This window comes from Podarcis filfolensis, assembly GCF_964270895.1.
Source record: "Podarcis filfolensis genome assembly, chromosome: 5".
In the NCBI taxonomy this organism is placed as follows: domain Eukaryota; kingdom Metazoa; phylum Chordata; class Lepidosauria; order Squamata; family Lacertidae; genus Podarcis; species Podarcis filfolensis.
The window spans coordinates 62770673-62785310 of NC_139608.1; the positions used below are offsets into that span (position 1 = coordinate 62770673).

General features: G+C 39.8%; 1 protein-coding gene across 8 annotated transcripts in view; it reads left to right on the plus strand.

Moving 5' to 3' along the window:
* The window catches only part of PLCE1 (phospholipase C epsilon 1), a 125938-nt gene that overhangs the window by 38500 nt on the left and 72800 nt on the right, over window positions 1-14638 (plus strand). Inside the window, exon 1 of one of the 8 annotated variants that reach the window (XM_083614028.1) lies at window positions 7797-8109. The exons of 6 other annotated variants lie outside the window; for them this stretch is intronic. The gene's annotated coding sequence lies outside the window, so the exon portion shown is untranslated. Of the gene's footprint in view, window positions 1-7796; window positions 8110-14638 lie in introns of those variants that run through there. One more of the 8 variants, XM_083614026.1, reaches the window with a different exon arrangement.

Sequence of the window (14638 nt, forward strand, 5' to 3'; positions counted from 1 at the left end):
TCGTCAATTAAGCTGTTTGAGAATCCAGGTTCCACCAACCCTAAGATATGGCTCCAGCTTTCTATGCATCTGCAAGTTTCTTTAAACCACTTCAAATCTTTCTGAGGCTGGAGAGAGGGAAAGCACACAGTGTAGTTTTACAAGTGTTTCTAAACCGTCAATACTTTATTTATTTGCTGCAATATTAGTCTCATATTTTTTTAATGCCAAAGCCTGCTCAAGGCAGTCTGAATAATAAATGATAAAATGGCACAATACAGCCAAAAACACAGTTTTTAAAATCTCAACAATAGTAGCAGCAATACTAAAACAGCGCTGTAAAACACAACAGCAGATGAAACAACAGCAGCCTTGCTGTCTCTGCTGCTTCTGCTCTTAGTTTGCTCTAACTTTCAGCAGTCAATCTCATCATGAAAATTATTTGGGTAACTTTTTGTCTTTTGAATGAAAACCTTTCACGTTTGTTTTACCTGCATCTTGTTGAATGGGGATCTTCATTTTATAAAATTTGATATTTCCCAGATAGTGATTGGGCATCAGACTTTATAAGGTGTTTGTTTGCTTGCTTGCTTGCTTGCTTGCTAAATGTGTTACATTTCGCAGAAAATAATTTTTTAATATTCCATCCGTATGTTTCTTTCACTCTTGTGGCAAGATTTCATTTGTATCCAGTGTTGATGGGAAAGACACAGAGTAATTGGGTACAGTGGCCTCAAGAGATAAAATAATCAATTAGGAGAGTAGAAACCAAGAGAAGCAGAGGGCTCCAAATCATGGTTTGGAGGACTGTCTGATCTAAGCCAGTAGTTTCCCATGAGAGAGGGTTCATGACCTTTGCTTTGCAGTTGAAATAGCAATACCCTTGAAGGATACACCAGTTAGAATCAAAGTGGTTTACGGCAATAAAACTGTTAAAAACAATTAAAACTACGCACTGATTAACCATTGTTTATCGGTTAATTGTTTGCATAGGCCGGGTGAAATAGAAAAGTTTTCAGCAAGCATTAAAAAGTTGGCACAGAAGGTGCCTGTTGAATCTCTGTTGGCAGAGTATTCTACAGGACCAAGGCTTGGTTTCTTGTTGTTGTCAAATGAGCCTCACCAACTCGAGCAGCAACAAATGATATTCCTGCAGAGGATCTCAGTGATCAAGCTGGGATATATGGGCTTAGCTTGCAGAGAAGATACATAGCACAAACCAAGGACAGCCTTACGCTGGGAATTCACTTTTACCAACGAACAACTGCACCTGCAACAGCCTGCTACATATTCTGCAGAGTTCAAGATTAACCCTTTGGTTACCACCTTAAATAAAGGAGGGAACTGGAGTGCATGTAGGGGGTGGGAGAAGGTAGGAACCTAAAGCACTGGGGTTGAGGGCCACGTTCTCTGGTGGGCAGTCTTCAGGGGGGCTGCATGGACTGGGCTAGAGGAGCAAGTGGGTCGCAATATAGATATGGCTCAGTAGGCTATATTCCAATTAAGTCAAAGGTTGCTATACCCACCCATATCTCTCCATCCTAAATCCCCAAAATGAAGCATTATTACAGCACAGTGTCATATACAGCAGGGAAACGTCCTCAAGGAGGAACTGGGGCTGAAGATTGGAGTCATTGATTTTTGTTCATTCTGTCCAGCAGACCTCACCACAACCAATACCATATCACAAACTGTGTATGAATATCTCCTTGGGAGAAACACAGCCCTGGATCCCCCTTGGACACACAGGAATAGGTGCACAGCTCTTTGGATTCTGGCCCCTGTATTTAATTAGGATGATAGGCAGGTTCATTGAAAGAATAGCGTGTTCAGAGCCGTATCTTTAGGGACTAGATGATCTTGAGTACAAGTCACGAGGTTACTCCCACAGCAAACATCAAATTTCATAATGTCTAAATAGCCTGTTACTATCCTCCTGCCCAAGCTGCAAGTTTGCAAAGAAGAAAGGGAATGTCATTGTTTATATGCCAGGAAAGCACTTAAACTGTGTTTGAACAAACCTGATATACTTTTGGTTTCACTAGGGCTGCCAAGAACAGATTGGCTGTATTGTAAGGTGGATCATAGCATATTAAAGGAGCTTAAGAGACTAAAGCAGTCCATGTGCTAGATGGTATCAGGGTTACTTCCACCAGGGCAAAACTGTGGCATCGTAGGCCAGTTTCCTTATTACCAGTCTTTAAAGGCTGCAGTTATGGTAGTTTGCCCATATGTGAAGCATTTAAACTATATCATGCTAGATTTTGAAGGTAAACGTTTTAAACCTTAATGCACCAACTCAGTTCACATGACAGAAATGACCTTGGAAACAGCCTTGGGCTTGCACACTGTCCTTCCTGTGTGCTCAGAGTAGTTACTTCCTAGGTTTTTTTGGCAAACCATAGTTTGTTGTTACACCAGAACCAGAAACTATTGTTTGTGTCCGCCTTGTTAAGCTTGTTTGTGCACCAGCATTAAATCCTGGCCATTGTCACTGATAGTTGGGTCTCCTTCTGCCTTTAATGCAGAGATGGGGAACTCCCCCCCCCTTCTGGGCAACATTCCAGAGCTCACAAGCCAGAGGCAAAAGTAACCAAAGTGGCGAATACAAATTTTACCTTTGTGCAAGTTGTCTGCTTTCAGCATACACTCACATACCCGTCTTTATCCTTCAGCTAGCCTGATAAAAACACTCAAGAATAGTATGTATGCTAGTCTGATTAAGGTTGTGGTTGAGGTTTGTGTGTGGCTTGGGAGAGGCCTTAGAGTCAGATAGAGAGGCCTGGAGGGCTGACATTCCCCAGACTTGCTCTAGTGCTTATGTGAGCTGAAGAATTATGGATAGGAACTGGAAATCTGGCAAAGCAAAGCAAATTAAACGTCTTAAACTTCCAGTTCCTTTACTTTTAGATGTGGCAGTATGCAAGTGAACCAGAAAGCAGATAGGTAAGGTGAGAATTTGGTCTGTGCCAGACTGACAAGAAGTCTTTATTGGACTGGGCAAAATCCTTGTGTCACCTGATTGCCTCAAATCTACAAACTGTTGCATAGAATGAAGCAAGCTAGCAGTTCCACCCTCTGGAAAGCATGGGCGTAGCTAGGATTTATTTTAAGGGGGGCAGGTATTGTATTAGGGGGGCAGAACCTAGTTATTTGTGATGCAGTTGGTCAGTTAAGTATTTTTATTTATTTACTTGATGGGGGGGGCAGCTTCTCCCCGCCCCGGCTACACTTATGCTGGTAAGCTACCAGCAGTAGCAGATAGTATGGCATGTCACCACCTCTCACCTGACAGTCCTGCAGTCAGGCACATCACTGCGGCATACTGGGGAGCAGAGGGGAAAGGTGGTAGCAAGCTCAGCATGGTACAAATGCACTGGCAGAGCCAGTCCAGCACTGTGCCAACATCAACATTGATTGATGCCACAGAAACAAAGGTTACTTGAGTACCACCATTGGGAGTCCTAAAATGAGACCTCTTGTGCCTTGCATCTCCAGGATGCTTGTTTATTTATTTAGCAAGATTTATACACTGCTTAATCAAAATAACAAGAATCTATGAGCTGCTTACAAAACCGAGGCAAAAAGAGCCTTTCCAAGACAGTCATTGTTTTTCAGCCTGAGTCATTCTTCTGACTGCTCATAAAATGAACTCTCTTTATTCATCTGCCAAGGCCGAAATAACCTACATCCAGAAGGAAGTGTCCAGCTGGTTAGATGGAAAATATAAGTGGTGTAGTAAAACTTTTAAGTTAGGAATGCCAGCAAGAATCTTCCTACCCTTACTTTAACTTTTTTTTACCATGTCCTTATCTAAGAATACTATGTATTCATGAATTCCTTGAATATTTTTGGCTTTAAATGGTTTTTGGGAAGTGGCAGGGAGTTACAATAACAAAAATATTGCTTCCATCCTTTTTTATAATTAGTGTCTTTGGTGCTGGAGATGGGAATGGAGTAAAACCTCTTAGTTGCTGGAATTATGGTTCAGAGTTCCCCACTTCATTTTCTTAATGTAACTCCCTGTCAGTGGTATTTGCCTTAACCCCCCACTCACCCAAAACAAGCAAACAACTCTGCCCAGTTGCCTTTTAAAGTATTAATGTAACAAGCTGAAGTCTTTTCAGGACTGCAGGAATAGGGCAAGAATCCTGAGAGATACTTTCCTTGCTTCCCCTCCCCTTCATGTGAAAGCTATCAGACTTAATGGGGCCATCTAGGCCCTGCTGTTAAGCCACCTGCACCCCGATTGGCTCTCCCACAGTTGCAGTAATTTTCTTGCTCTGCAGCTGGTGAGTTGCCGATCATGTCTCCTCTGCCTCATATTGTTGCTGAGAGAAGAGAGGACAGAAAAAGTGGGCTGTGAAGGGTAGGTTGTTGTTGCTGTGCCAGTTGCATGATGAATAATTCCTCCCTCATACTGTGGCACCTTGGTTCTCAAATGCCTTGGTACTCAAACAACTTGGAACCCAAACACTGCAATACCCGGAAGTAAGTGTTCTGGTCTGCGAACTTTTTTTGGATGCTGAACATGCTCTGTTTTGAGTGTTACACTTCCAATTTGAGTGCCACACCTCTGTTTTGAGTGTTACGCTGAGGTCTGTCTGTTTTTGCTATTTATTTTGTGTTTTTGTTTTTGTGGCTCTTTTTTCTGTGTGACTGTGTGGAACCTAGTTCAGCTACTGATTGATTGTGTGAATGCAGTACATTGTTTATTGCTTTCATTTTATGGATCCATGGTCTCATTAGATAGTAAAATGCATGTTAAATTGCTGTTTTAGGCATTGTTTTTAAAAGTCTGGAATGGATTGATCTATTTTGTATTACTTTCTATGGGAAAGCGTGGCTGGGTTTTGGAACAGACTTCCGGAACGGTTTAAGTTTGAGAACCAAGGTACCACTGTGTATTTGGGGCATAGCGAAAATAGCTTAGTATGCATGTTACCTATCTCAAAACATATTTGCTTGCCCTGGAAAACTTCACACGTAACCTTGTTCAGCTTCCAGCTGCTATAGACAGTATACATAAATCAATAGAAATCACTAGCACATTTCCCCACTAACACAGGCTATCAACATTAGCGGCTTAAAACACAGTGCTGCATTTCTTGTGTTTGCCTGCTTCTGTACACACCAGAGAAGGGAACAGGATGTCTTCACCTGTGTAGTTTCCCTGTGCCTGTAGCCTCTCCAACTCGTATTAATGAAGCTGTCGTCTGCGCATGTGCCACAGCTGCCTCAAGTGTGCACACCTCAGCTTAACTGCAAAATGAGTGTGGCTTGTTTTTCAAACCAGGTAGAAGTTCTTTTGAGGAAAAATGCATCTATCGGCAGTATTTCTGATAGTAGTTAATGCCATGTGCTTTAAACACCAGCATTAGGGAGTGCATTGGAGCCAGAATAAATGGTAATGTGTACACAGCCATAGATTATTCCGCCCATTGTCACAAAAAAAAGACTTCTCTAGGTTTGGATACAATACCACTGCAAAGTTGCCTGGACGTCATTCCCATCTTTCCATCGGGCACATGGTTGCATACAAACAGTCTGGGAAGTACTAATGGTCAAAAAGTGACTAATACCATGAAAGTCTCTTCTCAGTTTCTTGTTAGTTTGTACAGAGCCTTAAAACCTGGAGTACCATGTCCAGTTCTGGGCACCACATACTGACAAGCTGGAATATGTGTAGAAGAGGGCAACCAAGATGATAAAAGGGTCTTGAAACCAAGCCTTATGAGGAATGGTTGAGGGAACGGAGCATGCTTAGCCTGGTAAAGAGGTGACTGAGAAGAGGTATGATAGCTGTCTCTAAAGATCTCAAGGGCTGTCACATGGACAGGTGGTGGACTCTCCTTCCTTGAAGGTTTTAAAGCAGAGGTTGTCTGTCATGTATGATCTAGTTGAGATTCTTGCATTACAAGAAGTTAGACTAGATGACTCTTGGAATCCTTTCCAACTCTACAATTCTATGATAATGGATTGTTCTTATAGATCTCAGTTCTAATTTTACTAAACGTAATAGGTTCTGAAGTTTTTATTATATCCCACCTTTTTTAAAAAATGAAAAAACATATTTATAAAATCTTGGGGCTACCAGTCATGTACTCGGATCCACACTCACTTAGCTTCAACAATGCTTCAGTATACAGTAATTCCTCAAAGTTTTTTTTTTTAAAGAAACCTTAGTCTCGATTAGAAAGTATGCCTTTGTATGTTGCAGCTCCTGACACTGTATCCCTTCAAGTGCACATTTATTTATGTAGCAAAAGTTATATACTGTTTGATTGTAGGAAAACCTCTAAGTGGTTTACAAAAGATATCCTGTATCTTTACAGACTAGCCATTTAAGAAGTGTTTGATTGCATGTTCCCAAATTTTTCATCCTTTATTTATTGCAGCTAATGGAGCACTGCAGACCACCTTTTTTTCCTTACACTTTGGCTGCAGTCCTTTGCACATTTCCCTGAGATTTAGACCCATTGAGCTCAATGGACTTACTTCTGAGTAAACATGTATAGGATTGCTGTATTAACTCTAAGCTTACATATGATGAATAGGGTCATTGCTAAGTAATTAAAGACTGGGAGCATACTACCAAGTCACAAATTTATATAAGATTTGCCTCTACTAATGTATACGTATAGATGCTTCTGGCAAATTAAGGTGGTGGCTGGGTGGGATCTCAATAGCATGGTGCTTTGCAGTGCTCCCAGCTGCCCTAGAATAAGCAAAGGTTTATTTAAGTTTTAAAAGGGGAGAAGGGGGCAGGAGGCCCAGGACCCACCACAAAAGAGCCATAGCTTAGTCGTCCCCCCGGTCTACCCCCACCCTCACTCCCAAACAATGCCTGACATTTATTGGATACCATTCAAAAGGCTTATCTGTGCTGCTTTTCTCTGGAACTCTACTTGGTTTCTTTTGTTACAAGCAGCAGTTATTACTCATGCATATCTGTCTCTCTCTTAGTCATTCCACTGTAACTGCAAGGTCAGTTTTAATGAAGTAGCTTCATATTGCTAAATATTTTGGAACAGGGCTGCAGTCTAGATTTCTCTCATGGGGTAAAAAAAAGTGACGTTGGTTGAAGGAGCAAAGGAAGATAACATCATAAAGGTGAACTTGTGCAATTCTTGTGTCCTCTGACTTATGGACTGATGAGTGAGGTTGTTCGTATCTCTCTGCCTACACAGAAACCCTGAACTTGCAGTGTTGTGTGTTGAGCAGAGTCCCACTTCCCTTTCTGACCTGCCCAAATTCATGTCCATCTGGCTGTTAAACCAGAAGGTTGGTGGTTCAAGTCCACCCAGGGGAGGCTGTGGGCAGGATTCCTGAATTGCGGGGGGGTTGGACTAGATGACCCCCTGGGTCCCGTCCTTCTTACAATTCTATGATTCTAGGCTGTCGTGGGCCTTGGAGGGTCACTGCCTATTGCCACGATTCTTCACATTGCTTGTGCTGAGGAAGTTTGTCCTCAGAAGTAGGCAGAAGTGACACTATATTTTTAGGATTTGGGGAACTTGGGCATTGGGGATAGCCTCCGCTGTTTTATTTTAAATCATTATTTCCCTTGAGGACACTTAAAAACGTATCAGTTATAGGTCTTGTAAACTATTACTAATTAAAATAACCCAATGAGATCAAGTATTAAGTCTCTTGAGAAGAATTCATGCTATACTATAATTATATGTGAATTGGCATTTTCAGTTTTATTTTTAAAAATTCTTCAATTTGCAAAAATTAAAATAGCACCAGATATGCAAGGTCCAGAAACGTCTCAGCAAGTGATACGATCCAGATTTTCTTTCTCTGTGTGGCTCTTACAGGTTTGTTTGTGGGCTGTTTTTTTAAAATGGGACTGTTGAGAAACTAGGAACTGAAGAGGTGAAGCAGCAGCATGTGAAATTCAGCAAAAGGATTAGACTTGGCACTACACATTAGTTTCTGTACAGGCTCTTAGACATAGCCTCTTGAGACGAGAGCAGACTGTCATCCTGTATAGCTGAATACAGTTGGCTTGTTTGGGCTGCTTGGCGTGTGTGTGTTTGCTCTTGCATTCCATATCCAATGTAGCTTTTGCTTCAAGTGGATGTGATTTGGTTCAGCAGGCTGTGGATACTTGGACTGCAGAAGGTATGGTTCATTCATTGTAACCAAAGGTTTTGTTCCATAGTACAAATTACAGAACTGCCTTTAAACAGCAGAAGAGTATGTTTTTCTAAGACCTTTTGCAGGATGCTGTTTTCACTGAAACATGCTTTGTGTTTATATCAAGATTTATTAATGTGTTCAAAAGTAATAAACGGGTCTAACTAATTGCTAAACTCTGTACACAGAAATGCTTTTATTGTTTCCTAGTTCATTGCTGGCCTTAAAGCCAGTTTGTGTTTGAGTTTATATTATCTTTATGTCGTTTGTTGCCAGTGTCTGGTTACTGGTTCTCATTCTGGCTGTATAATCATAGCACAATTGCAGAATTAAACTTCTTGTATTAGAAACCTTTTTAATGAGGCATGGTTTTAAAATGCTAGCAATTCGAACAACCAATCTATTCATTAAAATTTAATATTAAATAAGCTGCATGTAATAATAGACTCGTGTTTACTTGGAGGATGAAATGGATTTCTGCTGTGAGTCTAACATGATAGCTGAAAATCTGTGTATGATTTTGAGGTTTCATACTGCAGTTGTATTGAAACATTTTTACAGAATCAGATTTAGATTACTTTTGAGAGATTTTGTTCATGTTTGCCTCATCAAACATTTGTGTATTCCATATAAAATGTCTAGGTACTTTCTGTTATATATATGATAGAAATCCTAATAAAGTTATTTGCTTACTTTATGTTGCATACTGTTGTAGTTAAAATAGCTCAGTTTGATTTTTTTTAATGGTTATGTCAGTGTACTTTACTGGAACTTACAATATGTACTGTATTTTAGGAATTTAAGCAATCAAGACTACATGACTAACATAGTAACTTACCCATTCTGACAAATTGAACTGTTTACTATCTTAAACATTATGGCAGTTCTGAAAAATTACAGTAACTGTGACAAGTTGTCCTATTCTAAGTAGCGAAAGCAAAGTTCTTACACTGTGACTCAAACTTGAATGACAGCTTTACTGAATCTGCTCCCTTCAGAATTGTTAGAAAACTAAGCCTCAATGCATTAATGACTTAATTGGAAGGTTTGATAGTATACTCTCTCTCTATCCCTGTTCTCTATCATACAAGCATGAAGGCAAGTGTATCCCTAAAGGAACATTTTGCTATATTTCTACATTTATTTTTATCACTTTATACAATTAAAAAAAAAATATTTTTACTATTACATTGCAAAGGATTGCCAGAATCTGTAACTTAACTTGTATTGTTGAAGATGTACATGGAAGAGACTGTTTACGTTGCTATGGTTTCACAGACTGATATTTATGATATGAATTAAGAACAGGTAAACTTACTGAAAAATATCCTAAGCTGGTAGTAAATATACTGGTAGTAATATAATATTTCTGTACTTTTTCATCGGTGACTATTTTACGTTGCCTCAAAAGGAGGAGGGGGGAATCTTAGAGATGGTGATAAGGAGCTAATACATAGTATGGGCGTTTCTAAACATCTGCCTTTATTGTGTTTTTTTGTGTTCTGTAAACTATTTGGCTGTTACAGCACTAGACTGAATGAGACCCGTTCTTCACACAGAGGCTTGAGGGCCCCTAATTGGTGGGATTCTGTCAGTTTTCCTCACTCCCCAGTACTTGGGACTGTATGGATCTTTATATGTTAAGAAGGAAGGTCAGAGATGAACTGTACTGTTTTAGTATCGGGCATAAGCTGTTGCTCTAGTAAGAGAAGAAAAGGCAGAGACAGAGGATAAGTGTCAGCACCCAGCATTAATACTGAATTTCTCCTCCTTCTCTGTAAATGTTGATTTCATACACTCACCCTAACAGTCCTCTTCAACTATCAAATCTGATATATTGTTGGGGTGATTAATATGTACTGCTTCAGACTGCAGGTTCAAGTGATTGATTGATTGATTGATTGATTGACTGATTGATTAAATAAATACTCTTTCATGCAAACACATCTGCACCTGGAGAACTAGTATGTCAGGAGAAAAGCTTCTCTCTGACATGCTCGTTTTCTGTATGCAATTGACTCTGTAAAAGATCCAGTCATGTGAGCTCCCAATCTGAAGTTGTACAGCTGAGACGCAGATTTACCACCTTCGTACAAATAACCAAACATGCTTGAAATGCTTAGTTTTCTTTTGTGCTTTTGTCCATTTGAAATGAGGAAAGTAAAAAAAGAAATTGCCTCTGATTGGAAGTCCAAGATTAGCAAATATTGGTGATCTGTCGGCTTAAACACTGGGAGTTGTCTCTCTGGGGACTATAGGAGGTGATGTCCATGTGGTGTCCTATGTGATGGGAAATAGTAAGAAGTCCCAACAATAGGGGAACAGTTAAAGCACTCAGCAGCAATTTGGGGGTTATTTTGTGGTTCATTGTGCTCCTCGGGCTCCAGCACTCAGAAAAACAATTTGCCTTGTCTACTTGGGTTGTGCAGATAATATTTGGCAGCAGTATATAAATATTTGGCAGTAATATATAAAGCAGGGTGCCAAACTCAAATGTGTTGGAGGACTGAATTGTGTGCCCAGTGGGGCAACACCCAGAATCTCTAACTGAATCACCAGTTTTGGTTCCCTACATCATTCGAATTCAGTTTGCAACCCGTCTACATCTTGCTTGCCAACATTCTTTTAGCATGCGGGTGGGGGGACACTGGTGGCCCCCTCCAGAGGTTGCTGGACTATGATTCCCACCATCCTAGACTGTTGGCCACGCAGGCTGGGGCCAGATGTAAATTCAACAACATACGGAGTGCTACTGGATCCCTGTCACTGTTTTAGCAGCAGCGCTATCCCACTTTCCTGCTCCTTCCTTCTGCCCACCATCTGAGACTGCCTTAGACATTCTTTGCCTTGCCCTTAAAAATCTACTCACATGTTAAAGCAGAGGTCACTAAGATGGTTATCAGCTACAGCTCTCCTCAGCCCCAGCTGGTATGGCCTGTGATCAGGATGGATGGGTCTTGTAGTCCACAACATGCAGAAGACACCACCTTAGCTAACACGGCAATAAAGCAACTGGCATTTCCCATCCTGCTAATTTAAATAGAAGAAGCTGATGCTAAAGCATTCAGTGGCCATCCTTGATGGATCATCTCCTTTTCCCTACTAAGTACCGGTATGTTGGCTTTATAGTCTTGCAAATGTTTTAGGGACAATTTATGTGGGTGTAGTGGTAGATTGTGGTGAGCTGTAGTTGTGGGTCTGTGCAAGCCACCAGACTTCGTTTGCTCATTCAGATGTATAATATAAGGCAGTCAACCAGTTTTTATCACGTAATTAATTCTAAAGAAGGCTTAAACCCTTCTCTTGTATCTCATGGCAGTTCAACTCAATCACTTCATATTTTTGAGGAGTTATCATAGTAGTGGCATTTACCACTGACCATAACATTACAAATTAAAGGAGCACAACTGCCCATCAATTTTTGCAAGCAAGTTGTAATATACAAAGAATTTCAGTTGAAACTAACACATATATAACAAAATAAATCTAATGGATGCCTGAACTACAGTTCCTGTCTCTGTGTTAGTCTCCAGAGGATAAGAGAAGTTAATATAAAGTATTTTTGTTTTTCTGGTCCTAAGCCAAATGTTTTCAATTCAGATGTCTCGTATGACATTGAACTCCAGCAGGAAAAGACAGAAAAGCTTTATCCTAGACCTTTAATATATTACTGGCTTAAGTAGACTTTTACACAGTGACCATGTTCTCACATCATCCTAAACCATGGTTTAGTGCTACATGGAAGAGCTGAACAAGCCAGGAGCAGGACTTTGACTGAGTTTTGTTTGGCTTTTAAAGAAACCTTGTTTTCCATTAGTAAATTTCACAACAAGCCAATTTAAAATGATGGGTTATGCACCTGGCTTCTTTAACCAATATCCCTGGTTCAAACATAATGCTAAGGCAGCAGGACTCTTTAAAAAGTGAAACTAAAATCTCCCAGTTGCACTGGAAGAGGAGTGGGGAATGTGTGAACCCAATACTTTGCTCGGGCTAATCCAGACATGCCTATGTAGTACTGAACTATAGTTTGCTGTTACTTGTGAAAATGATCTTCCTTTACTGACTCTTACTTGCCTGGTTTGAGTTATAGATTTATCCACTAGATGGGCAAGATTAGTTGGCTTCTTCTTCCCATTCTTCCCCTCCCCCATGCAAAATAAATTCAATCAGGGCTGATTAAACTTCACATTTTAAGGCTGCAATCTTAGATCTACTTACCTGGGAGTAAGTACCATTGAGCTCAATGGAATTTCCCCCTGAGTAGATGCATATAGGATTGTGCCCATATGTAGCTTTCCTATCTAGTACTTTTAAGTACATGCAACTGTTTCACAAATCCTTTTTACCACCTCCCAGTGTTGCAAAACTAAAAGATTATGGAAACTATCTGGCATATAAGGAAAACATACTGCAATATATATTTGTGCTAGAATTCTTTTCACAGCTTTCGGGGTAAGACAATTACTTCATTTTTCCAGTCATGTTTGTACGTTTTCAAAGTCTGCATGTGAGCCACAGAACGCTTTGAGGAGAAAGGACAGCTTTGCTTGGATTTAGTGCTCATTGGACAAAAAGTATGTCTTGAAGTTCTGACACACTTCATAGGGAGAGAATATTCTTGTTTGTGTGAGATGAGAGTTTCCAGAAAATACCTGTGTGTCATTCAGAAACAAGACTTGCTGTTTTCAAGTGTTATGAAGAATACAGGATGCTCCCAGGACAATGGATTTTATTATCTCACTTTTTTGCTTATTACACATGTAGAAACTCAGCTTCTGCTCCATAAAGATTATTCCAGAATCCATTTTTGGGCAATACCTTTGTGAGCCTGACTAAAATATCACAAAATAGTGTGCATGCTTTTGAGTTCTGCAGAACTCTTTGTCAGGCTAGATGATAAGTGAAGGCTGGGGAGGAGAAAATTGTGAGTCTACATCTGATCACACACAGTCTCAATATGTAAAATGAGGAGATGTAGCAGGCATTTAAATAGGCTGTGTTAAGTGCTATGTAGGTTTTGGGTTCCATCAAATGGCTGCTGGGAAGAAGGAACATGACATGATTCTCTGAGAACAAAAAAACAAACAAAAACCCAGCTGTTATTCAGTTTGTCTCTGTCTTCAGGTGAAACACACAGGTTCCTTCATAGGAGGAAAACAGTAATAAAAAGAAACCAGGCAGGTTTCATATTATTGCTTATTATATTATCGTATATTATATTAATATTATGGTTCCTATCTGCGTATTGGCACAGTATGAGAAAAAATCTGCTTTCCATTGCAGTGTTTATGCTGTTAGTTTTTAAGGTATTATAATGCCAAGCTACTTTTGACAACTCAGGAAGAGTTTTAATCTTTACACCTGAAAAAGGGTTTCAGTACGGTAATTGAATTTTCAGGACCATTCTGTTTCCAACCACCATAGTTCAGTCAGAACACTGAAACCTCCATTGTATAATTGTTACATAAAGGTTTTGTTCTGAGTTGTATGTATATGTGTGTGTGATTTGCAACACCTTCCTGAGTTATGGCCTGTTTATATAGAGTTACAGGCCAGCTATATCTCCAGTCTTGTTCTTCCACAAGTTATTTATGATTGTTTACCTTTTACAACTGAGATAGTTTACAGATCCAAGAATGGCTTGTCCATTGTCTTGAGTGTGTCATCTTTGAAACCTATCACTGCAGAACATTTGACAGTAAATAATTACTGTGATACTGCTGAAATTGTACGGATAAAAATTTGTTTCAAACCACCCCAATTTCTGAACTGTGTGAGGTTCCAGGGGTTCCAGACGCTCATCCGGGGTCTATGTTTTGAGAACGAGGCACAGCAGAGACTGTGGTTTCTTTATGATGTATGGTTTCTTTACACATATATACAACCCGATCCTATGATGGAGGAGTTCATAGCATTAAAATCCCAAGAGGGTCTAGTTTCTCCCATCACCGCAGCCTTAGATTCAACCAGAAACCAACCATTCAGCTTGCTGTCTATACCAGCCTGCAACCTTTTTCCAGTCTAGGTCACATCACAACCAACTCTAAACACTAAACTCGGGCCTTGTCCTCTAAGAGCTGGAAGAGGAGCCCCATCCATTTGCTGCCTTGCACAGAACCCCTTTTCCTTAGCTTTCTTAATAGGCCAGCACATTTCCTTTGTTTTCTTAATGGCTCGTCATCTCGGCGATTATCTCATCAGGAAACTAGCCTGCCTTATATTCTTTTTTTAATATTTTTTATTGAGTTTTACAATTTTATATTCATCACAGTAACATCATCTCAAATAAAAAGAAAAATACAAATAGCCAGTCCCCCCCCCATTTTCCCTCAACTTTCTCTTCTGGTTTTTTACATATTAACTTCTGCTGCATATTTTATTATACCTTAAAATTGCATTATTTAAATTGAATATTGTTAGGTTCTTATCGTTTTAACGCATTTGTTTTCAAATTACCTCATACTTCGTTATTTTCCAATTACTATATCTTAATCTCTATGTTTATTTTGTT